Source organism: Micrasema longulum, unplaced genomic scaffold, assembly GCF_059751315.1.
Source record: "Micrasema longulum isolate JH-2025_06_02 unplaced genomic scaffold, ASM5975131v1 h1tg001644l, whole genome shotgun sequence".
Classification (NCBI taxonomy): Eukaryota; Metazoa; Arthropoda; class Insecta; order Trichoptera; family Brachycentridae; genus Micrasema; species Micrasema longulum.
Window position 1 is genome coordinate 126,430 of NW_028278823.1, and position 27,898 is coordinate 154,327.

Genomic DNA, 27,898 nt, shown 5'->3' on the forward strand with positions numbered 1-27,898 from the left:
GTATAGTGTTAAGAATAAATATATATGAAAAATTATAATATGTATAACTTATGTCGTTTTGTGAATAATAATGTGATATAAAAGTCGATGAAACAATGATTCTTAAAACGTAATTTATGTTTTGTTTGGTGAACTATCGTACTCGGTTAGGAATACTTTTAAATTATTTAATTATTATAATTTATTAAAAAATAGTGTTTTATTTCAAGACAAGTTATAATAGTCTGACTTAATCAAAGATGCACCGGTACGCTAATGAATTATTTAGTTTATTAATGACTTTTTCCACGCGTTGCCCAAAACGCGAAATAGCTGCGCGGATGGGTCGTTGCTTTCTAATGACATGTATTGTATTTTTTAAATCAAATGTTTGTGCTACACTAGAAAATATTTTTACTGAAGCTATTAGCCGCTGGAGCCATTTGTTAGGAATTATTTATTAAATATAAAATGGACTTGTTTTTTATATGCCATACTACCGCTATGGACACTTTATCAGAATTTTCATAGCTTACCAGATACCTGGACTTCTATATTACCTTCTCTTAAATGTTCTTCATCTCTGTTGTAATATGTTAATATAAACAGCTTCCCAGGAAGTTGAATCCAGTCCCTGTCTACAAAAATTTGGACAAACTCAAAACATTGCTTATAGTACTTATTATTAATACTAATTATTATTTATACCCGCATTCACCGACTTGCAAATCAATACAGTGATTATGTGTACATTTTATACCTCGCCGTTGATGATCAAGTCTGTGTTCAAGAAAAAATCTTTAATTGTGATTTTTGCGACTTACTGTATTTTTGTATGATGCTTTATATGTATAAATACATAATTTGTTTAAATAACCATACATACTGTGTAAATTTCACCTTTTCTCAACTCTTCCATCAGCTCTTTTAAAAAAGAAAATTATTCATATTTTTTGCTTACAAACTATAGTTAATAATAAAAATAATGTGACACTGGGGTTTCCCGTGCCGAGGACACTTAACAATATACTTTTTTTAAATTACATTTGAAAATAAACAAAGAAGACTAAATTTAAAAAATAACATAATTAACAAATATTCAGACAGTTTTAAAAACAAGGTATTTATGTACATCTATATTATTTATATTACAAAACACACAAAGAAAATAACAAAAACCTAACATAAGCTATACATTTGTAAAGTAGTTGATTAATTTTATTATAAAAGTTGAGCATTTTATTAGTAAAAGAGCTTAAACTTTTATTTACGTGAATAAGATTCATCTTTAATTATTTAACTTACTCGTAGGTACCTCCTAAGCAACGCCTGAATATACAGCAGCGGTTATAGAAATTGCACCAAACATAAATTTGACTCAAATGTTATTAATATTTAAAGCATTAACTGTGTGATCAAATATTTTACCAAATATTATTAAATATTTGTATATTCACTTACCGACTTTTCTATGTCTACCGGTTTCGAGACGTACCCGTCTCTTCGTCAGGACACCAATTAAACCAACATGCAAAACCCACTAAGAAAACTGAGAACACTAAGAAGACTAAGTAAGACTGATCATCTTACCTTCATGTAACAAAAACATGATCAAGATACGCTTCGGTAGGTGTAACCTATGCACCATTAAGTGCGGAAAGGGAATGACGATGATGATCTCTGAAATATGTTGTGTTATGAATGGCGGCAAATAATTATTCAAATGGGTCCTCGGCTTCCACTGTTCCTTCTCTTTCAATCTTTAGTCAAAAAACACCCACAGACTATTTGGCCTCCTGGTCTCTTCACAATTCTCAGAACTAATCACTGTATCGCTTCCCAATCCTTTGCCTCACATAGGGGATGCCATCAGATCCCATATTGAATACTCTCTAATCTAAAATGTTTTTGTGTTCCACTCATTTTTAGTCAAATTAATTGTGTGCTTTCGCCCATTCCAGTGGGGTTTTACGAACTTTTTGCGTAGGATGTGGCTTTTTTGACATTGCCATAATAGCTCTGATTTAAACCCAATTGAAAATTTGGGAGCAATGCTTGGTACCACAATACAAAGATGAAACCCCAAATAGCAAAAGAGCTGAAGAAATCACTAAAAAATATGTGGGATGACGAGATTTTGAAATTTATTTTTTCAATGCTGTCTCGAATTGCTGTCGTTATTAAGGCAATATGAGAGATCACAGCATAACGATAATGATAATATTTTATATAATATTGCGGTAGTGTTAGCTGTATTATATATATTTTTTTATTTAAGAAGGTAAACATGAACAGAAAATATTAAAGGAAAAATAATGAAATCCACTAAACTGCAAAACCGGCTTGTTAGCGGGTTGGATATAGATTTCAATAGTCTAGCTGACTAGATGAGATTAAATAAATTAAGTCTGAAAGTTAAAAAAACATCGTATGTGATTTTTGGGTACAAACAGTACTAAAATATTAATATTACTCTCGGAACTGGCTATATTGAAAATACCAATGTTACTAAATACTTGGGACTATTTATTGACTCTAAACTTTCATGGAGCTACCAATTTGAACATGTAAAATCAAAAATAGCACCCGTTCGACTGGCGTATTGCATAGACTTCGTGGCTTGCTTTCTCATTCTGTTTTGTTTGCCGTCTACTATGCTATGATACATTCCCACCTATTCTATCTATTATGTATATAGAGTTTCGCTTGCAAAAATCAGATCTCGGAAGTACAAGTTCTTCAAAACAGAGCTCTGAGAAACATTCTTGGACTAAAATGGAATTCCCATGTCAAGGATATCAACCGACTGACAAAAATACTTCCTTTCAAGGTTATGCCACTGCATGACCATAACCAATACTATTTTGAATATCATAAACTTTTCTGCTCACACAAGTTTAAAATACACATTTGGTCATGATGTTCACAGTTATAATACGCGTTACTCGGGGAATCTTCACGTGTCAAAGTTTCGCTTAACGAAGTTTGGCAGAAAGTCTCTGGAAAATATTGGCCATTCCGAATTTAATAAACTGCCCTATGAGCTAAAACATGAAAAGTCGAATAGAAAATCCAAAAGTGTAGCAATTAAAAAATATTACTAATATCTTTTTGACAGCGATATTTATTAACGTAATTTATATAGATGGTGTAAAGTACTGTGTTTTATGTTTCTTATGTAATGTTTTCTTACTATTTCGGATGTATGAACTATGTATGATATTATGTATTGTTACAAAAATATTTGAATATTTCTTTGTATGAACTGTCCCAAATGAGTTTTTTTTTAATAACTTCTGGGAGTATAATGTGTACTATATGTTTTATTAATAATAAAAAAAAATAATAAGAACTAAAAGCAGACTTTTTTTCACACAAAATATATTTACAAAAATTTGAATAGTTGACTGTTAACATAAAATAATAATTAATATAAAGCCTTGTTACATATTGGCAATTGAATTATTATTTTCTTAAAAGCTTGATATAGACCGAAAGTACCGCTGTGCCAAATCCATCAATTCTATAATTTCTTGTTTAAAAATAATTATTGTGAACGCGTCTATCTTTAAAAAAATACCGTTCGACTTATTAGTCAGCAACAAGGACCCGAATTGCGCCTTTCGCAAGGGTCGTTGAAGGTAATAAAAGTCTGTCCGCTCGGGCAATCGGAAGCCTATTGTTCTTGCCGAGAAGGTACACCCAAGAACCAGCCACATGTCAATACTTGTGAAGCTCAGGACACTTTTAAAAACGCGAATAATAATAGTTTAAAATAATATTTATATTTCGAAATCCAAATCACTTTATTTCCATGAATAACATATTTACAATTTACATGAAAATTATAACGGCGACTCTCTTCTACTGCGTCAGTTGACCTCAAGGGTCACGGGCGGGTGCCTTGCCATCCCCGTGGCCCAGTCAGCAGCCCAGTCAGCAACCCAGTCAGCAGCCCAGTCAGCAGCCACTAGAAAAGCCACCACGCTGGCTAACCAGCCCTGACGTCGCAGCCCCAACGCTGCCGCCTACGACGCAAACCACGCGCTCACGTCGCCGCACCACGGTGACGCAGCCCACGCGCCCACGTGCCAACGCGCCCACGCCGCTGCGCTCATGACGAGCCGCCCACGTCGTGCGTCCCTCTACGCACCCGACGTCACTTCTCATGCCCCGCCATGGGACAGGAAGCCACGCCGCCGCTCATGACGAGCCGTCCTCGCGGCACATCTCACCGCAGCTGGACGCCGCCGTCCCGGCTACCCCTGTCGCCGCAGCCAGATGCCGCCTCCCCCTTATATGTACCACGCCGCCGCCCCCATCGCGTCCTGTGCCCTGTGTCAGGTTAATTTTAAGTTTATGGTTTAAGTAGGTTAAGTCTAATTCTAAGCTAGGTTAGATATTGTTCATAATTTAATTTAAATACATTTAATTTCCATCGTTTATCTTATTTCCTTTCTTACCCCTCCACATTGACATAATTAAACTGAATGCAACTTTAATCTAATTGTTATTCTTTACGGATAACTGGCGCCCGACTAAACCAAACGTCTCTTAATCTCTCTTAATTTTTTTTATTTTTTAAATCTAATTTTTATTTAATTTTATAATTTTTTAATTTTAATTCCTTTTTCGAGGTTGTCAAGCTTTTAGGAATTGTATAATGAAGTGTTTTTTGGCCATACTGACAAGCCTTCACCTTGTGCTAGTCTAGTATTATGTATATGTATATACCTTTTCTGATAAGTACTCTCAAACTGATATAAAATTAAATCGATTATTCCATTTTTTTCATTATTCATATATTTTAAATAAAAAATCGAAAGACGAGAAAAAAAAGTCAATATTATATCATCTCCTCGCAATATGTCAGGACTGATTTTGACTTTATTGAAAAAAAAAACATTTATGTCAAATTTACATTTAATGCAATTTTAAAAAAATCTTAAAATATTAAGCGATGCAATTTCAGTGATCGCTCTTGTACTTTTTTTAAAACCAGGTGGATTAGGATATACCCAAAATATTATTAAAACAAATATTTGTTGTTTTTTTTTAATTTTTCAATTGTATAATGCTTCATAAAGTATACAGAGTTGTCTTCGATTGTTCATTAAGTAAAACGGAATTTTCTGTGTGAAAAATGAAATATTTGTATAAAATATCTTTTGAGATATGTGTTCAATTACAGGTAGCTAACGATGATACTTTAAATTTTCACATAAATATACACATTTCCGTACTGAAAACTTTATTCGACTTTTCTGACAGTTGAAAATAACTGTGTTAACTTTCCATTGTAATCGGAGCCCCGATACACCTAACACCATTTATTTACACTCTCCATAACATATTTGATGTAAGCGTGTACGTTTATGTGTTCCTGAAGTGTTTTATACATTTTTGGCATAGTTTCTCACAATACCATCGCAATATAAAGCGTATCGCCCTTAGTAATGCCACCGCAACTGCTTTAAGACTTGCATTTTCTTGTCAGTCGACATTCTTGCAGAAGAAACTTGACGGCAGTAAAAAGCCTATAATTTTATAATAAACCTACGTACCCACAAGAAGTTTATTTACTTTGGTATTTCCGCAAGGAAATCATGAGGCTATTTCAATTTATTCATATCAAATTACATTTGTTTATTTATTTATTAAGGAAAAATCTTTGATTATTGAGTACTTGAAAATAACATTTTTTATGTATAAATTGTATGTATTTATTTGATATGTAATATATATATTCTTTACTAACTTTGTATACTATGTGGAAATCTGTTATTGGTTCTGAGTTTATACACTATATCTGTTTGTTTACTAAAAATATGTATGTAGAACTGTTGATTTCCCTAATAAAATAAAAATAAAATAAAATAAATAAATAAAATACAGTCTTTATATAAATAAATACAAGGTAATAAAGAACAATTAAAAGAGTAAGACAAATTACAGATTTTATATTAATTTATTATGAATGCGGGAAGGGAGAGGAAAAAACAATCAAATTCTAAATAAATAAATATATGAAAATGTAAACATTAAATAAAAAGTACATTAAAGGGAGAAGACATTGTATAGCTCAAACTTTACTTTCCTCCCCTCTCTCTCTTCTTCCATAAACATTTATATTTTTTAGTAAAAATTCACAACCAACACACATATGTGTCTGCAAAAAGCTATAATAATTAACAACAAAACATAAAGTTACTTAAAATTACATGATAAAATAAAAAAAATTACATGTCGAATTGAAGAAATAACATACAATACTTAAAAAACTAATGAAATAGAACTCACGGATGGAATGATATGGAGTGGCTTTTTATCTATTTTTTTTTGCATTGTATTTAGCTATATATACATATATAGAGAATTCCAACTAGCCTATCTTGTTTTATTTATAAATATTGTATTTTTTCGTTATAATGGCTATTTTTTCTTTTTATAAATAATAAACCGGTAAATAAAATAACAGTATTTTAAAAGTAAAAAGGACATAGTACCAAAATATAATTGTAATAATAATTTTAAAATGTTCTTTAAAGTGAAAATTAAAGTAATCAGTAATATAACAAAATAACTGTTTAAACAATATAACAAAACAAAACGAAACATAAAAAAAAATACACAAAGAGGAATCAAGGAGAAGGAAGAAAAGCAAAAACAGATACAATAAATTATTATAAGATAAGAAAATTTTCAGTATTTCTGAACTTTGTACAACTTAACAACCTCGTCCTGATTAATATGCAGCAGCGAATTGCAAACATTTCTCTTTAACACTTCTGCATTTATGGACTTTTTTATGACTCGCTAAAGATAATTAAAGAATTTAGGACCCAGGAAGGTACAGCTGCTTAGTGCCAGCTTTGAGTGAGTGGTCGGACCAACGTAGTTTATCCTTCCCACAAATCGGGTCTCAATGTTTTGTTGTATGACTTTATTTTATCTTTAAATTTCCAGAAGTTCATAAGTGCGTCTTTATTAAAAAGCTTTCGCAAATCTAAAACTTGACATCTTTAATTTTTTTTTAGATGGTTAGCATAAGTTTTTTTTCTCATTGTCATAAATATGATTATTTGTACTTTGCCGTTGATTAAAAAATGAGAAGTAAACACTTTTGAGCAGCAACCAGTCATTATATTGCAAAGCCCTTTTATAATAAAAGTCATTTTTCTTAATTTAGGTGTAATAAAATTGATGCGGGAACTTCAGTTAAGGTTTTTATCAATTTAAATGACTGAAGATCGTTTTCTTTTTACTTCATTACAATGTCAAACCACCGCACACCCGAGATTCTTCTGAGACACCTATTCTCAAAACTCAGAATTTTGCTGTTTTGGGCCCTAGTGAGGTGCCACGATTCGTATCGGAGGAGAATAGGTGTTTTGCAGGCGTTATATAGGTGGCATTTGGTTTTCACTGAGTAAATATCCGATCTCCAGACAGCCTTCATACTGTTGAATGTGGCGCCTGCTACTTCTAACCGCACCTCCAGTTATTTTTGAAAGCTGCCATTTTCTATAACAGATACTCCCAGGTATTTAAAACTCTTTCGATTACTTGGTTTGACAGAGTCAGGGGATTTTGAGCATCAAGGAATAAAGAATTACGTAGTAGATGCGTTTTTGCAATATTGATTTTTAAACCCATGCATGCGGAGTAACTATTTAGTTTATCTACAGTGACCTTAAGACCCCCGACTGAATCGTCAACTATAACCGCATCATTAGCATACTCTAGGTAGCAGAGTTTTTGGAAAGGGGAGATGGATATTCTTCGATCTATCGGAATTGACTTTCTAAGGATGAAGTCCATAGAAATTATAAAAATGAACGGTGCAAGGACGCAACCTTGGCGAACTCCGGTGGTGACCTCAAACCAATATGTGACAACATCTTTAATTCTGATTCGGCATTTGCTACTTGTAAAGGGGCTTTAATAAGTTCGATTAGTTTAAAAGGCATCCCGTATGCTTCTTGTATTTCCCAGATTGTAGGTCTATGTGGACCATAAAACGCTTTTTCGCAATCTACGAAGCACATAGCCAAGGAACTATTAAGTTCCTTGTTCTCCTGTAGAATACAGCGAATGTTGTGGATATGACCTACCAGGTAAGAAACCCGCCTGATTCCCTCCTAATACTCGCATAATGGGTCCTCGAACTCTTTGCAGTATTATGTATGGAAGTACTTTTCCCGGTACACTAAGTAGCGTGATGCCACGATAGTTATCGCAGTTTATTGGATCACCCTTTTTATGCAATGCCCCCGTTCACCCAGTCGTTTAGGCACCACTCTTGTTCCCACACTTTGGTCATTAGCTGGTCATTTTTATGAATATGCATATTAAATTTAGAATTATAGTTTTATTTTTGAGGATGACTCTTCAAATGCACAGGTGTTTTTATAATTAAAAAAATATGTGTTAGGAAAGATATTTATATTCTGCAAAATTGTCTTATTGTAAAATCAAGACCAAAATTTTTTTGAACAGGAAAATAGTCACGTCCACAACACTAAAAATAAAATTAAATGGAAAATTCTATTGGCGAACAAATCATTTATTCAGGCCTATGCGTGGCCGTAAAATATTCAATTTATTGACAAGCTTACTTCCAAATAAAATAAAGGGAATCAATTCTAATTTTTTTGCCAGTGTCAAGTGTTCTTAATAGATAAATGTAACTTTAGTACTTATAAATATTTGGAAGAGCGAACATAGTAAATTTCAATGTATTTAATGTAAATAATATAAGCACTATAAGCATCAAAACAAATATAGTAATTTTATCGTTTATTTTTTAATTATTTTTTTTGTATTTAAATTTTTATTGTTATTGTTACTACTTTTTTTTTCACTAGTCAGTGAAAAAAAAAATTGCTAGTGGCGATAAGTCCCCCTTTTAGTCATGTATACCTTGGTTTTATTATTTTGTATTTATAACAATTTTATATTATGGTTATTATAAGATTTATTATTATTATTATTATATATTCTTCACACGGATAAATCATTTGTGTATACTCAAAAAACTGTTAAATTGGGATTTAATTGTAATCAGTGAAATTCTTTAATTGCTAATTAACCCATTCATGACGAGCGTTCCATACGAAGCTAAAAAAGCATTGCCATTCTTTCCGTCATGTTGAGTCGTTTTGTGACTAAATTCGCGCAGTAAAAAGCAATTCAGTGCATCTACACGTTGATACTTAGTTGTCATTAATTTACCCGTGTGGGAAAACGTAAGCAGAATTGCAATTTCAGTGTTAAAAAAAAAGTGATTGTTTTACGAAATGTCAGAACAGAGTAGGTTAGTAAACCATTAAACCCATAGTATTTTTTTTTATTTGTCTCAAAAAGTCTTGTGTTCCACAAAGTTTATGAAATTTACTAATTATTTTAATTTTTTTTTTTTAACAATCTTTCGTAGATCTCTTCGCGACTAAAACACTGGGATGAATTTGGATTGGCTTGGTTTGGCTCGAAGTCTTATGTCTTTCGTTTTTATAAGTATATTGTTTACCATTATTGTATTGCCCTTGTTTGTCTTTGCTAAATAGTTTTGTGTTCTTTTTGTTCAGTTTCTTGTGTTCATGTTTCTTCATGTAACTGCTGTAATTGGCTTAGGCCGTATTTATAATAAATAAATAGTTAAAAAGAAAAAAGTATTATTTTAGTCCAAAAATCAGAATAATTTTTTTTTGTTCTATACGGAACTCCTGGCAAATTTTGATGTACATAAAATGTGATTTTTCACATATATTAAATCCCGTTGAAGATCTCTATTTTCTCGAACCTCCCAGGGTGTGGGCAGCAAAAAAATAATTTTGAAAAAATCCGTTACTTTGTTATCTCAAGAACACTCTCTAAAATCCTTCGTCATGACTGGGTTTGCAACGGACTATGTGGGTACGAGACGAACTATAATTTCTTCAGTGAGAACTGTCCAGGCAAGATTTATTATCTAAAAATAAATCACGCTCATGCTGTTTAGAGAAAAGTAAAGCATTGAGTCGTGAGAAAAAGTTTGTTTTTAAATGACAAAGAAACATCTATACTCGTACTGGTAGGAAATTTCCGGTGAAGGTAATAAACACTAAAAAATAACCTGTGTTAATATTTGGTTAGAATATTTGTAACTAACCCGTTTTAATTAGTAAATACAATTACAATTACAAGAAGGTTGAGTTTGAAATAAAATACATGAGGAAAATTTAGACGGATAAATTGTAAACAAAATTGTAACGGAAAACATGCTAGATGACATGACATTATTAAAGTTATTTTAAAGAAACCCTCAACATTCAATACGGAAAGTCTATATAAATTATTTAATTTTCATACAGTAGAGACTCTTTATAAAATAAATTATATTATACAAATTTACAAAGAAGAAAAAATAAAAGAATTTGAGATGAATAAGTCACTCAGATACCAACATAATATTAAAATTCCTAAATTCCATATAAGTCATGGTCAAAATAGCTTTGTCTTCAAAGGTGTAAAAAATTATAATAATATCCCCAATGAACTAAAAACTATTAAAAATAGTATATCAATAAATAAATTTAAAGTAAATCATAAGAAATTTTTTGAACACGTGTAAAAACTGCATTAAATTTTAATTAGTATCATTGTATTATTGTTTTTTCTTTATATGTCCCATGTTTTTATTTTGTTCTCATGTACTCGTATATTTAAAGTTATATAAACTCTTATAAATAAACAACTACAACAGTGTAAGTCACTCTCCAAGCACAAGAGTTAGTCTCTTTTTTTGGAGAGTTACAGTGATAACATGTACTAGATGTATAAAAGAAGATCTGGATAGAATTTTAAAAAACATGTACTTTTTATGAAATTCGACAAAAAATAGACAACACTATCACAACTTAATACCAAGAACAAATACAGAACATCAAAAATAATGTGTTAAAAACAGGTAAGTCATATATTAGAGACGAATTTAAAAAAATAAATTAAATAGCACTGGTGACTAATAACCACACGAGATATTCTATGATTTTACCTTTTATTTACGTATGTGGTTATAACCCAAACGAGTTTTTAAAATTATAAATTTAAAAAAAGCTGCAATAAAAGTAATTTAAAAAAAGCTTAGTACAATAGAATTATATTAATAAATTACAGAAACAAAAGCTGAGCGATACCTTAATCTACAAATTTGGAAAATCCAGTTACCGGTTCCATTGCTTTTGCGACATCTTCAAGACTCATGAAACCGATGAAACTGGTCACTGGTTATTCTAAATTTGTGAATTTAAGTGTCAGTCGTCTTTTATTTGTAAAATAAATTTCAATAAACTTTAAAAAAGAATTTTCACGAACAACAATGAATAAGATTACACGTTTGGAAAATTTTTAACTTTAATTTTTTAAATGACACATCAACCGAACTGCCTTTTAACACATCATTGGATAGCCTGCTGGCTTCTTCTGTCACAATTTCGTGTCGTAAGTTCGTTCGTTCGTCATATATCCATCTCATTCTAACGCCGTCAAAATCATATTTCGCTCTCGTTTCCTCTCATATGGTACGAATGAATTTATGAAACAAATTAGTTAGGATTTTTTTGTACTGTAATATTTTCCCTCTAAATTCTAACCCTACCTTAAACACAATTACCACCTCCCCTACCCCGACCCCACCATAAAAACAATTACCCCCTCTTCTATCCTTATCGACACCCACTGTTCACTTTTCTTTTAAGTATGTATATTTAGTCATTATATAAGCCTGAAGAGGGCAACGTCAGTTGCCGAAACTAGTCGGTTGTGATAATAAATAAGTGGTTCATAAAACAAAGTAATTTTATTTATTCCTTTACAGCATAAGGCCACTGAGCATTTCGGTAAAGGCAAAAAGAAGCCAGTGCTGGTTCTATTCATAGTTTCCACCAGCAAAAAAAAAACTATGAATGTGCCTCAGAGTAATTATTCATTAGAGAGAGAAGCCTTTTAGTTCGATTGCGTAGAAAAAAAAGGGTCGCAAATTTTTGGTTTAATTTTGAGTGAAACAAAAACCATGTAACAGACGGTTTCGGTTTGCGCTTGCAATTTTCGACCTAAGTACCTACGCCCCGTTGTATTGCTGTAAACTATAGCTAACTTCGTAGTTGATAATCAAAGAATGGTTTTTGTCCGTATTGGCGACTCTATTAGCCAGTCGCGTGTTATTACTCCAAGGTTATTGCGATAAGTGATAGACACTATTACAGAGATAGGAAACATTTTGATGTATTTTCAGGGTTTATGACCACTTTGTTACATTCACTGTTCTGACTATGTTTTAAGATTATGTTGTGATGGGCCTTGTTTTGAAAAATGTTCTTCATCTCTGTTGTAACATTTATCAATCATTATAAAGTCCGAGGGTGTACGCGTACGTAATTGGCTGCAAATATTTGACATGTCGACCATGCCAGGAATCCAACCCCAGAAAATCGTTGCTAACCTCATCAAGTAAAAATCGATATATCGTGGACGGGCCAACATTACCAACTTCATGATTAATAATGGGGGGTGGTCAGAGATTTGCTGTCCACTCAAAAGCCGCGAGCAGGAGGTACGGGTACCTGCTAAGATTGTCAAGAATGTTTACATAAAAAAAAATCTATACATAAAACCATTTCTGTATTCTAATTTTATTATATAAAAATGTTTAAAGATATGTACAATTTCAATCAAATGAGGAAGTTCAGAGGTTTTGAAAAAAATATTTTTGTTAATATAGACTGTTAAACTGAGTATTTAAAAAAAAAATGTTTTAAGTTTGGTATTTTTGAAATTCATTTCGCGTGTGACGCCTCAGTTCCCCTCTGCTTCTTTTTGATGAGTTTTGCTGAAACGTAAGTTGACTTACTGTAAACCAGAAACCTATCACATCTCTCGTATCATCTATGGATTCGGAAGAACTATAAACGTCGTTCAAAGTAGTTTGTTTTTACTAAAATCAGTATTTTTTTCATACGTTTTTAAGAAAATAATTTTTACGCGCGTAAGAATATATTTTTTATATCAAATTTTCCGTATTGCTGAAATTCCTGATTCTGAAGATTGCTCCCTAAATCGGCAGACCGACTGAAAAATCAGTAGGGTTGGCGAGGCTGGACTATTTCTGGATTTAGACTTGTCAGTTCAGGAATCTTTTTAAAAGTTTTAAATATTGATCGTTATTCATACAAATACATGGGACTTTTTTTTTTGCACCACAACAGGCCAGGAGGCCTAATTACAGTGGTGAATTACATCAAAGAGCACCCAGGCTTGAGAAAAATCACATTTTAATTATTGTGTTCTCACCGGGAATCGAACCCGGAACCTTCCGTGCGTGAGTCAAGCGTCTTGACCACTACACCACGGAGGCTGCCTTACAATACAAAAAAATAATAACGTATTCCTAACTCTATGAGGCCAAAAGTCCTGTGATAAGTTGGGATACAAAATAGTGGAAAGTGGAAGCATACACATTACTAAACATTATCAAAATTAATAATTATTTTACAAACATATTTTTCAAAAAACATCTTAACAACACGCTTAAAAGTACCTATATTAATCTATGAAGTATCTCGCAGCTGTCCCCAGAAATGGCCTCTTCCCTTATACAAAATCCAAATTTGTACACTTCTCCTAAAAATGGCTTTCGTTTGGGATAACTTAATATGTTCATCCAAGACATTGACATTGAATACTCTCGGGGTCACTTTGAGGAAACGTCGTAACTGTTTTTGGTATTAAATAATTAAAATTACAGGAAAACCTCGTTTGCTGGGATCACCTCTTGTAACGACACGATCAGAAATGTGACAATGACACTTTTAAAAAAAAGTTCAATTTTCAGTAGGAACCTTCATAAATCTGGTTGTATTTAACGCACAGAACTACTATTTTTAATTTAACGTAATTTGATATAGTCTAGTATTCTTCTTTTTCAATAACAATACAACTCACATCTACCCTTGTTTTACATCAACTTTCGCCACCAACTTCCGACCTTCGCTGCAAGTCTACAGTTAGATACTTCTACATAGTAGTTGGAATGCGTCTCTTCTTCTGACCAACATTTCTTCTGCCTCTGGGTGCCCGTCTTAGATTATTTTTGGTACCCGTGATGCATAAAATATGCATAAGGTACATTTTTGGTCTTGGGAAATATGACCACATTTCCAATTATCGTAAGCAACTGAAATGGCTCAAAATTAGACAGCGGAGACACTATCACTCCCTCTTACTTATTTTCAATGTTCTTCATAGTCCTAACGCTCCTATATAACTGCGTGAAAAATTTCAACGCTTATCAGTTCATGGTTTACCTCTTCGTTCTAATTCTCAAGGCACTCTCTTAATACCCATCCACAATTCCTCTTTCTTCTCTAAGTCATATAGGCTCGACTGCGGAATCATCTCCCATCCACTATCAAAGATGTTACAATAGTATCTCTGCTTGAATCACGTCTGAATAAACATCTCTTTTCTCTCCCTCAATCTCTCCTCCTTTCCTCTTTCCTCTTTTTTCCTTTTTCCTATTGAGATATTGTTTTGATTTAAAGTGATTTATAAACAAATACGTTTATTACTATTTTTATGTATCTTGAGCTTTTTAATCTTTACTTTATTGAATTGGTTCCGTAACTTGAATTATAAAAATAAAACTGTTACATTATTGGTTGGTTGGAAAAAGTTGACATTTGGCAATAAGCCCGCCAATGTACCAATAACATTTTGTACAAAATGTTAAACAAAACAAAATTAAAAATAATATAAGATACACCAGTAATATTATAAATGGAAAAGTGTGTTTGTTTGTTTGAGTTTCCTTCACGTCTTAGAGGAGTGTTTTTTTTTATTAATCAAAAATCTTATTTTTTAGACTTTTATTTAAATAATGAAAGAATGACTCCAATATAATTGTATGGATGAGATTTTTTAATAATTTAAACGTATAAACTTTAATTTTGTCAATCCACCAACATGTTGACATATATTTAATTTTCGTCAAAACACAAACTTTTTGATGATTTTGTCGTTTACAAATAGGTTATTTTTCAAAACGAACTATTTCTGACATAGACATACGAAAAAAGTTTATTTTTACCTTAGTGCCCTGTCAGGTATCTCCGACGTTTGCGATCACTCTGGCGAAAGTCTATCTGTCCTGTGCTGCCCGGAAAATCTGCTCCGCAGTCCTGAAGCCAGTCCAGTCTCGAATATTAGGCAGCCAGGACATCTGTCTTCTTCCAGCCAGCAGCCTGAGTGCCCTCAATCTTGTCCTTCAAAATCAAATGAAGCAAGCGCTACCTTTTCCTACGCATTATATGCCCCAGATACGAAATTTTATGAATTTTTATTGTGATTAAGCGTTCTCTTTTCATTCTAGTTCAACGTGAGACTTTTGAGTTCGTTATCAAGTCTGTCCAAAATATCTTAAGCACTCTGTGGTGTAACCACATCTCAAAAGCTTCCAGCCAGTTCATGGTGTTCAATTTCAAAGCCCAAGTCTCACAGCCATACATCAATGTAGACAACACATAACACTTTACCATTCTTTTCCTTATTTTCAAGTTCAGATGATCATTGCAGAAGCTCAATTCTGCATTTGATTTAACTGACAAAACAACTGACGTTTCTAAGGAATTGGTCAGTTCTGGTAAAAATTCAAAACAAAACCAAGTTATTTTGCAATTATTTATTGATGTGTTTGGTGGAACGGCCAAATTATTTTATTTTATTTTATTTTATTTTTATTTTATTAGGGAAATCAACAGTTCTACATACATATTTTTAGTAAACAAACAGATATAGTGTATAAACTCAGAACTAATAACAGATTTCCACATAGTATACAAAGTTAGTAAAGAAAATATATATTACATATCAAATAAATACATACAATTTATACATATAAAAATGTTATTTTCAAGTACTCAACAATCAAAGATTTTTTAAATATTAATTTTAAGAACATTAAGTTACTGTAAATTGGGCGGGATAGCGACAAAAATGCTTGAAGAGAGGATAAGGAGGGGGGGGGGGGGAGATGTACATATTTATTATTATAATGTCTACTAAGTTACATAATACATTTTTAGTGTAAATTTTAAATCTGACAGAGTGATGTTATTATTTAGAAAATAAAATATTTCGTCGTGCCTTCTTAACTATATTCACATTTTATCATATTTTTTTTTGCTTTAAACAGTCAATCAACCAACCGCATCAATTAAGGTTTCAGCTCTAACTTCACAAGTATCAATAGATGAAGACTTGAAGGAATAAATATGTGTAAAGTGGCCTTTAAACCAGCCAATGACAGGTCATAAGCCCTGAAAATGTCTAGACTTCTGTGTTCCCTTCTGCGAAATGTTCTTCATCTCTGTTGTAATAACATGCTTAAATTAATAGCTCCTAACGCGGTTGAATCCAGTTATTGACTACAAAAATTTGGATAGACTCGAAATATTGTTGAATTAAAATTTAATTAATTTAATGTCACGTATGTGAACGGCGCGGAAAAGGTTAACGAACATTGAAAGTGAATAAAACAAAACAATTTAACAGGCGCGTGCACTTAGAATGAGTACAAATTATTTAACATTGACTCGTTAAATTTGATTACACAACTCGAGCGAGAAATTTCGTGCATACTTAAAACGTTTGGCAGGTAAAACAGAAGTCCGGACGACCTAAAAATGTTTGTACATTAAATACCCCTGTCTTTACTTTCATTTTCGTTTTGTGACAACAACGCTGAAGTGTGAAAACGAAAACGATTTTTTAGCGTTGATTTCATACCTTAAATGAAAGATATTATGATTTACTTACTAGCACTCTACTGAGTAGCGGTTGGCTCGTTTGATTCCTGGCAAGATCGACGTGAAATATTTTCTTTAAGGTTGTTTAACACTATAAGTAGAAGTCGCGAACATAGTCGTCTGCTTCTGACAATTAGAATCAGTTTATTGTCCAGTCAAGCCTAAAGAATAACATATAAACCCCCAGTAGTCAGTCAGTCTAAAATTCTCAGAAAAAATATATTTTTTTAATGTTTATTTTGAATGAAATGTTTTTAGGGTGGATGCAATAGTAATTGGATACTATAAATCTAATGGTCAAAAATAAGAAAGCGTAAGAATTTATCAACTCCATAAAATTGTCAATTTTTTTCTTAAAATGAACGCATTACATAAGTTTATTTTTGATCAAAAGATTTAGAATGTTCAATTTCTGTAGCATGTCCAGTAACTATTGTACCCATTTTATTTAATTTATTTTATTATAGAAATGAAAGACGAGTGATACTTTAATCCACAAATTTGGAATATCCAGTGACCGGTTTCATCGCTTTCACGACATTATCGAGACTGGTCCAAATTCCCAAATTTGTGGATTGAAGTATCACTCGTCTTTTATTTCCATAATAAATTACAATGATCTTCCATCAAGAATTTTCACTAACAAACTTAAATATTTTATTTAACTTAGATAAAAAAGTAGCTTGTATCGTAGGAATTTGTTTGTTATTTACCTTTATCATTTTATGTGACATTCGTTTTTTAACGGAATGAAGTGAGTTTTAAGTTAAAGTCACATCCGCCAAAAACCTGACTTGTGGGGATTCTTAATGACCGATTGCATTTTTAGGAAGTTCCAGAAAAGACTGTAATTAGTCAGATTTCGTGAATCTGTGGCTCGATAGATGCTCTCGTCCTGAATAAGAAAATCGAGTGGAGATTTGCCTTGTTGTGTGGTTGTTGACGGGTTTGTCTGCCATTATTGAGGTCCTGGGTTCGATTTTTGGCAGGATAGACATCTTCTTCTTTACGATGACCACGGGAGAAAGCTTCCCTATCTCGAGCTGTGCGAAACAGCTTCTCCACAGTTCTAATCCTGGTCTGTGCTCGGATGTTTCGAAGCCAGGAAAGCTGTTGTCGTCCGACCCCTCTGCGTCCCTCGATCTTCCCCTTCATGACGAGCTGAAGTATGGCGAATTTATCACCTCTCTATAATAATTAGCGTAGAGCCAATAAGAATAATTCTTTATTCTTATTGGCTCTACGCAATACTTTATTGTTGGTTATCACGTCGGTCCAAGATATTATTAACATTCGATGCATCCACATTTCAAATACTTAAGGGCGGTGTGAAGAGTCTATGCCTCCACACCGCACAGTAAAACAGACCATATATAACACTTGACCATTCGTTGTCTCAGATTAAGGTTTATTTTATCGTCACAAAGAAGATTTTTAATTTTGTTGAATGCTGTTTGAGCCGCTTCTATTCTGCATTTTATCTCAGTGTCGGGGTCCAAATTCTCTGTGATGATACTGCCCAAGTACCTGAACTGTTTCACTCTCTCAAGTTTGACATAAAATATTTATTTTAAGTGTTGATTGAACTGCAATATTTAATCATTCCAGGACTTTCACCTGTAGCGTTAGACTGATCACCTAACCTTTATGTAATAGGTGATCGAGATGCTCTACATTTCGTTTACAAATACAGTCCTCTATGCACCACTGTTTGCGGAAACGGGAATAATGATGATGGAGTAGAGTAGAGTGGCTGTATTCAAAAAAGTGCATTACATAAAATATATCAGGATTTTAAACTGACATACAGATTTTAGAAATCGATTTAATAACGCTCGTCCAGGGTTCTGTTTTTTTTTCACGGTCAGAACTGTAATCTTTATCTTTCTGGCCACAGAATATCCGTATTTTAAAGAGTCAATTTTTTAGTTAACAACTGTTAAATATATTTTTTATTGAAATACAGATGATTATCTAAATATGTTGCAACAGAAAAGGAAAACATTTTTAAGAAAGGAAAATGGAAGTCTAGGCATTTACAGGGCTGATGACCTGTCATTGGCTGGTTTAAGTGACCTCTCTACTCAATATGTAATATTCACTGTTCACCTATCTTTCAACATCCACTTTTTCACTTAAACCAACCAATAACAGGCTATAAGCCTTGTAAATATCTAGACATCCATATTTCCTTCTCAAAAATGGTTTTTCTTTATGTTGCAAAAAATAGATTTAAATAACCTCCAAGAGATGAAATCCAGCCTCTCTGCAAACATTTGGGCATACTCAAAACATTGTTGAATTACAGGTGATTAGTTTAGTTAGATCTACATATTCTCAACGGTTTTATCTATGTTGAAAAAAAAATGTCAAAAAAATATACATATTTAAATTCTAAATTATCTAATTATTTACTAGTCATTTGGCTATTCTTAAATTTTAATTGTATTATTTTACTCTAGTTTCCTACGTTTAAAAAATATTTCCTTAAACCATTCATATCTGGTATCAAAGCATCAAAAACAAAATAATATATGTTCATTGTTTTATAAGCATACAATATTATGTCTGTACTTTTTTATTTGATTATTAATTAAAACTAATGTCTGAGCACCCTATGACAAACTATTATTTAATATTTTATCGGAACAAAATATGTTTTAATACTTAGTTTTTTTTTATAACGTATTCATATTGTAATAATGTTTATATTTTATTGAATAAAGACTTTATGAAAAAAAAATCTACAAATTTTGAAAAGGGAATATGGAAGTCTAGGCATTTACAGGGCTTATGACCTGTCATTGGCTGGTTAAGTGGCCAAACATGGGCAGAATGGTGAATGTTACACAGTTTGTTTCTTAAAAATGGTTTCCCTCTCTGTTGAAATAAATTTAAATATGAATAACTTCCTAGGAAAAAAATCCAGCCAGTCTGCAAGCATTTGGACATACTCAAACATTGTTGAATTAACTACCTGGTAAAAGAAGAAGTATTAAAATTGGAAAATTGTTTTTAATCGTTGCCTAGTAGGTGATTTCGTTCAGCCGGATGAATCTCACCCACGTGATAAAGGTTTCAGCTCTTTTACTTCACAAAAGTCAACAGATGGAAGAGACGAGAAAATTTTAATGTTCAAACGTGTCAGAATGGTGAATGTTACACAGTGTGTAAAGTGGCCACTTAAACCAGTCAATGACAGGTGATAAGCCCTGTAAATGCCTAGACTACTATTTTTCCTTCCCAAAAATGTTTTCCCTCTCTGTTGAAATAAATAAAAAAAATTATTCGATGTCGCATGACGTGTGCGTCAAATAGAGGCGATTTGTTTAGCTGACCTCTACCTTGTTAAATATCGCCGCCGTGCAAACCTAATAATAGGCCACCGGAGCACGAGAAATCCAGTTATTTCAGAAGCGGCGCCTTCAAGCCACCGCTCTCTGCCAGTTATGTAAGTGGTCGCTTCCATAATTTACAAGCATGTTAATTATATGCACATCATTACATTATGCGTGAGGCGTAACCTTGCCATGTCGAGCCCGCGACCAAGGTGCGTGAAACCTGACGCTTCTAGTTATTCAGATGTCACGTGGCTTACTGCTACACCTTCCAAATATCGGACACTTCCATTTCAATAGAGCATAGCTCGATAGAACATGCACATGGAGTTCTTTATATAACTCTTTTAATAAATACAATACAATGTAACATTTTTTGTAGGTACCGTTAAAAATACAAACTTTCTAGTTAACTTGTTTTTGCGAATAGTTCTCTCTTCATTTATAATGCAATAATTACCACAGAGATGTTCCGAGAGAACCAATTTAATATTTACGTTAAGCCTAAGGCATATTCGTGGTTAAAATCAGCGTTATGAAAGACTTAATACTTACTATCAGCTGTACGATCGTAAATACTTAACGATTTTACTGTGATTAATCTGTTGGCTTATTGAAATGTGTGAGAAAATTTTATTCATCAAAATAAAGAGAGCTTTTAGCATTTCTATTAATATTAATGTTATTGTTATCATCTTTTCTTCGCTGTGGCTAACACGGTATAATAAAATGGCGATACGTAAGTAAATGTTCATGCGTGACGTCATGCTTCCTTTCGATTTTAAAAAATAATCTGATTCTCAAACGATGGCGCCTAAAGTGATCTTTAGATTGTCGTGACTGCTGAAAATTGTAAAGTGCTTGTCTGAACAATATCTGTATAACCGTGCATATTTCAAAGTCACTGATAAATGTGAAATGACATAATCAGTGGAATCATGCTCATGATAGTGATAAAACTATTTTAATATTTAAAACTATTACTACGCGTGAAAGCTTTTCAAAGAATTTTTAGAACAGACGTATATTGTTCGTATTACAAGATAGACATTTACTTTAGACTGCATTGACCAGTTCGTTTATTGTGTTTTTAATTTGGTAAATAAATTATCCAATCTATCTTGGGAATAAAATCTAGGCCCTTACCAAAAGAAATGAACAATGAATAAATAACGAACATTGCAAAAGGGAAAAGACTTTAAAAAAAATAAAAAATTGTTTGCTTATTGGTAAGATTTTTTTTTTCTAAATTTCAGCGAAAATGGCCACAATTCGCTTAAAGTTTGAACTTTGTTTGTGACCGTTTAAATTTGAATAGAACATCGTAACGAATCTTTACGTATCAATTGTCAAGTCCAATTTTCGTAGACATATATTTTAACCGTTTTATTTTTTTTATATGTATGAGAACATTTCCCATGTTGATTTTGATACAACAATGAATTTTCCTAAATCCGTTTTACGTTTTTTATCGATATGCGTAGTATGCATAAAGGAAAGACGATCTACTACTACTACTACCATCACGCCATTTCCCCGTAGGGGTAGGCAGAGAGAATGGACCGCCACACACGTCTATCCTGGCATACACTCCTAGCCTCTTCCACATTCATACATCTTGTCATACATGCCCTTCGGTTCTGTCTGCTTTTGACATGACCAGACTTAAGATTTTGGTTTATCTGATCATGCCACGTCTTCCTCGGTCGTCCTCGTCTAACGTTGCCGTTCATTTTTGCCATATATACTTGTTTTACCATTCTCTCGTCGTCCATTCGTTCTACGTGACCAAACCATCTCAGAGACCCTTTCTTAATCTTATCAATTATACTTGTCTCAGATTTACACTCTCGCCTGATTTCGTCATTCGTAACCCTGTCATACATTGATTTCCCACACATTCGTCTAAGAGATCGCATTTCAACCGCGTTCACTCGGCTTTCATCCTTCCTCTGCCAGTTCCATGTTTCACTTCCATACATAAGTGTTGGGACTAAAACTCCGTTGTGCACTGCCAGTTTAGCTTCGATTGACATATTTTTATTAGAAATTACTGTGCTCAGTGCTCCGTTCATTTTGTTGCCCGCATTCACTCTTCTTTCAACATCTTTTTCTACTCTTCCATCTCTTGAAAACATGCTTCCCAGGTACACAAATTCTTCTACTTGCTCGAGACATTCGTTGTTTAAATACGATCAGTCTTACTAAATAATAAGTTTGTACTAAGAAGACATAATGTTACTTATACATAAATAATATAGTAAAATATATAATAAAAAACAAATATACAACAACAAACCATCACGCCGTTTCTCCGTTAGGGTAGGCAGAGAGGATAGAACGCGGCATCACTCTATCTTTGTTATGTCTTTCTCGGTCTTCCTCTATTTTTACATCCATCAACATTAGCTTTTCTTTCGCTGTCCATTCGCTCACGTGTCCAAATCAACGCAGAGCTCATTTCTTGATTTTGTCGATAGTGCTTATCTCAGCCTTACACAAGGTACGGATCTCCACATTTGTGCATCTATCGTACATACATAGTTTTCGATCGAGAGATCGCATTACATATACACAGAGCCAACAAATATAAAGTAATGTATACATAAGAATATAAATAAAATGTGTTCCAATTATATAAAGTAATACGTTTATTGATCTAAACGTATTTTTTAATCTCTCGCTACACTTTTCATTTTATTTTAAAATTAATTTTACATTTTGAGCCCTTTATATTTGGCATTGGCAATGGTTTTCAATGCAATTACAAAATATTGCTTTTTACCAAAGGAGATTGATACAAGTGGAACTATATGGTTCGATTGTGTTGCTGTGCGAGTGTTTATATTTTTTTGAGTTCTTTTGACCTCACTTAATTTGTGATTTAATTTAAGTTTTCAAACGTTTAACTAGTTATGTTCACCCAAACACTAACAGAATGGTTTATTATGCTTTTGTACAGTATTTTCATTCTTAAAGAATACCTGAATGGGGAGGATCTTATAACAATCATATTACCCTTTAGAAACTATACAAAAAAATAATTAATTTCAACTTTACCACATACAAATAACCAAAATAGGTAAATCCTGACTAATAAATTAAATATTAAAAATGTGCAGTGACTTTTTCACAATATTAAAACAGCGACCATACAGAAATTTAAAAATGAACTAAAACAAATGAAATGATCTTTATTAAATAAAAAATGATAATGAAAATGATACTTAAGTTTATTTGATTCAAATTGTATACGATATGGAAATGCTATATGTTGGTCCTAGGCATTTCACAGAAAATTACGTTTTTTTCTAGCGGCCCTTTTCTTGACATGTTTGTTTTGCTAATATTAGACCAGAACTATCCAATGTGTCATGGTGAATGCATCACGATGTCATACAGTATCCTCTCGCCATAGTATTTTATGAAAAAATATATGAATTTCGCAGTAAACTAGAAATATTATAATGTTTTATTGAACACCACCATGACAATCATAATTTTGAACTATTTTTTTTCATGCTCTTTTAATTTGTAATGTGTGGTTATACAGGGTGGCCCGAGAAGTGACGTCCTAAAGGAAAATGTAGCTGCCTCATATTGAGAGGTATCCGAATCACCCCCATGTATGTTCCGCGATTTTGCGTAGTTTTTGAGTTATGATTTTTTTAAATAGGTTTTTAAAAATTTTCGACCAGATCAGTTTTTAATTAATTTTTTTATTTCGGGAAAATTTATTTTTTCTGTAACTCATTTTTTTTTTCAATTGCATAAAATATTCAGCTTCATAACATTAATGGAAGCTACAAAAAGTTTGAGCCTAAAATGCAGAATTTAAGTAAGAGCGAGTCAGACTTGAACCTTTGATATAGTATTTAAAATTTAAAAAGGCAGTTCCTTGGTTTCTGGTTAATTTTAAAAACTGCGCTAGACTTGAAGTTTTTTATTTTCTTTTATTCGCTTAAATTTTCCACCTTAGTATCTTTGAAGGCCAATTCAAGCGAATAATAGCACACTAAGTATAACTTTTTTGTATTGTTACAAAAGCGTAGAATCAAGCGTAGTTTTTAAAATTACTCAAAAACTAAAGAAATTCTAATAAAACCTTCCGAAAATAAAAAATAAAAACCGATCCGGTTAAAAATTTTCAAAAATTCATTACAAAAATCATAACTCGAAAACCCAAATCCCGAACAAACATGGAGGTGATTCGGATACCCGTCAATTTGAGGTACCTACATTACCAACTTCTCTTTGGACGTCACTTCTCCGGCCACCCTGTATATGATGTTTAATACTTAAATCACCTACTTTTGAGCAGTATTAAGTATATTCTTAACACCTCATGCTTTTTACCTTGTGTTATATATAATATGTACTTTTTTATACTAATAATGGCTTAGAATATATAAAATAAATTCCTAATAATTATAATTTTTTGCGATAAGTTCTTGATAAAAATGTATGATAATTTATATTTTAATTTTGTAAATAATATTATAGCCTTTAAATACGTTGCCAATAAAAAATTATGTATATTATGTTTTCAAATTAAATAAATACAAAAATAAAAAATAAAAATTCTAAAGTTGTATTTTTTACCCCTCTGGCAGATTTTTTTTAACTTCGGACTCGGAAAGGTAAAAATAATTATAAAAAGAATGAAATTCTTGACCTTGTGAAAAAATGAGACGGTAATCGTATACAATTGATATTATTGATATTCGCATTAGTTTCAGCGACACGATTATTTTTTTCAAATTAAATATTTTTTCCAGTTACAGCTTCGTAAGATCTGGCTCAGACGTATCTGCGGGCTTATATTATCAAGAATTGTAGACAATGGTGTAAAGTTCGCAGTAAAACAGAAGTTGGCTAATTACTCATCGCCATTCCCGCTTCACGATAACGGCCGGCATCACAATTCGTCGGCCATCTTTCAAAAAGGCGTATCTCGAATTTGTTAATTTTTGAGACGACTGTTTAAGAATTTGCTTGGAAAATTTTCCTCCTTCAAATATAAAAAAAATATCTTACCGTATTTTTCTGGGGTTTAAAAAAAAAATTAGACACTGTGATGCCCATTTATTCCACAAATAAAATTAGAATTTTATTCAAATATTCATTACTCAATTTCGAAATAAAACGAGATACGCCTTTTTGAATAATGGACGAAGACTTCACAGCAAAAAAAGGAATTTAAGTGAATAAAAAAAATGACGAAGATAGGAATTTTCAATTTAAATTTATTTATTCATATATATGTACATTACAAAATGGAATATCTTAATTCATACATATGGAAATAATTGAAATAATTGGGTAAAATTAAGTAAATATAAAAAAACACACAAGTAAACATAATATCCAGAGAATAATATGTTAAAAAAGGAAGAGAATCTTGTAACTAAAAACTCCCTCACAGATGTCAAAATGTCAAAAGTTGGAATAATTGGCATGCATACATGAGAAGGTGCATATATATGTAGAGGAAGCGACGTATGTATGCATTCTATCTTCTCTGTTTTTACATGTTTCACAAAAAATTGTGTAAATCATCGACATAATAATACTTTGGTTATTATTTACCGTTTCGCACTAACTTTGTGAATCATTGTAATTTTTAGAGGTATATAAATAAAATGACTTTGTTTTTATTTTTATATAAGTTAAGTTGGTTGTGTCAATAAAAAATGGTCCATAAAACAAAGTAATTTAAAGTAAAAAATGAAGTGGTTTTTATTTATTTTATTACAAGGTAATTTTATTTTTATATCTCTTAGAAATAATAATACATTATGGATAGTATATTAAAGTGATTTTTCATAGGAGAAAATTGGATTGAATAAAACGTTAAACGTCATTCTGTTCGCTGATTCGCAGTTTCATTATAATATGATATTACTTGTACGAGTATAGGTGTCAGTATAAGTTGTGTCCGTTTTGTCCAAATTTAAAAATGAGCACTGAAAACGGTAAAGGTTATACATACATCATTTGAAAAAAAAAAAATCTGCTCTTTCTAAATTCTGATTTTTATTTGATTACGAGCCTTCAAAATGGAATGTCAAGTAGATGAATGCGAGTGTTTTTTACAAATCTTTCTATTCGCGTTTAATTGAGGAAATAATGCTGCCAAAAGGGCTTGCTATATTTGCGCAGTTTACGGTGAAGATGCCATGAATTTTAGAATGATTTATTGTAATTTTTTTTCGTTGCGTCTTTTTGTTCTTCTAATTTGGATAAAAACGTACACAACTTATGTTAACACCCAATATATAAAATTAATCGATTTGAATATTAAATTAAATTCTCAACACCATTTCTCCACTGACTGATCCGGGCGCGCCAGGAGTATAAAATTACTGATAAACGATTATGGAGTTTCGCTTCACTATGTCGGTGTACAAAGTATAGATATATATATAAAATGTGTATGTTATATTAAATGTAAATAAAGTAAGTCTACAGTGCACAATATAATATGCTGTACATTTACATGCTTTGCGGTCTGAAATTCACTTTCACTCTGAACAGCTTCACTTATGATAATATGTATATGTAGACTAACGAACGAACTTACTTAATCAATTCTTCAACTTATGTTTCTATTTTAATTATTAATCATTAGGTCATAGCTAAAAACGTAACGCTTATTACATTACGTAAAAGATAAACACTTGAGATTTAAAGTATATAGTGTCATTATTTATTAATTATTATTTACACGGTTTCGCTCGCGTGGTATTAGAGAGAAGTTATTTAGGTAATTAATTATTTGTGTCGTTTATCAATAAGAGTTTTTTTTTTGTCTTCTAACTATCCCTATAAAAGAGAACCGCGCGCTGACCATGCTCTAGGACCCATTTCGTCTGCTCTGAGGTCTGAGAGATTGTTAGGACGATAAGGGTATTTGATTAGAATTGTTCGTACTGTTGGTATTTTTTTTATTATTATTATTTTTTTTCGTTTTTTACAATAAACATAATTATAAAACAGAGTATTGAAAAAATAAAGCATAATTACATATCAATGAAATACATATTAATAGAAAAATAGTAAACAGAAAAATCCCACAAAGGCATGGCCTGTTCGTGGGTATACAAAAAAATGTTAATGAATTTTTGCTCCTAAAGTAAATAATGGACAGTTATAACATTTTTGTATAACACAAGGAAGAAAAAATAAAATATTCTGTAAAAGATAATATGGTATTTTTTTATAGTAATTAAAAAAGGAAATAAAAAATATTTAAAAAAAACCCAAAAATATTCCTTATTATTAGAACAATTAGGGGTTTTGCGAGGGATTCAGTAAAATGACGAGGAGTAATCTCGCCTGAGTTCAATAGGGATCATGTTAGGATCTGTGTTAGGACTTTGCCAGTATTGTCTGAATAATTTGGTGTTCCTTTGTGCTTTGGTATAGGTACAAATTGTTTTTCTTCTGTTGTTTGAGTGCATGTTGTTCCGGGCAAATTATTCTATTGTTTCCTATATGTATTTGGGTTTTGTGTCGTTAATTGATTTGTTTGTATTACTGCGTTCTTCTTCTCAATTTGGAACTAACACTGTACATGAAACTGAAGAAAGACACAAGTCTTTATGAACAATTTCGGAAGGGGAGTGGATGCTTTCATTTATGTATTTATTTTTTTATTTACACACATAAATTTACTGTACATTATTTGAGACATAAGTCCCAACTTCATAGGAATAATAGTCCTGTATTGAGATGGGA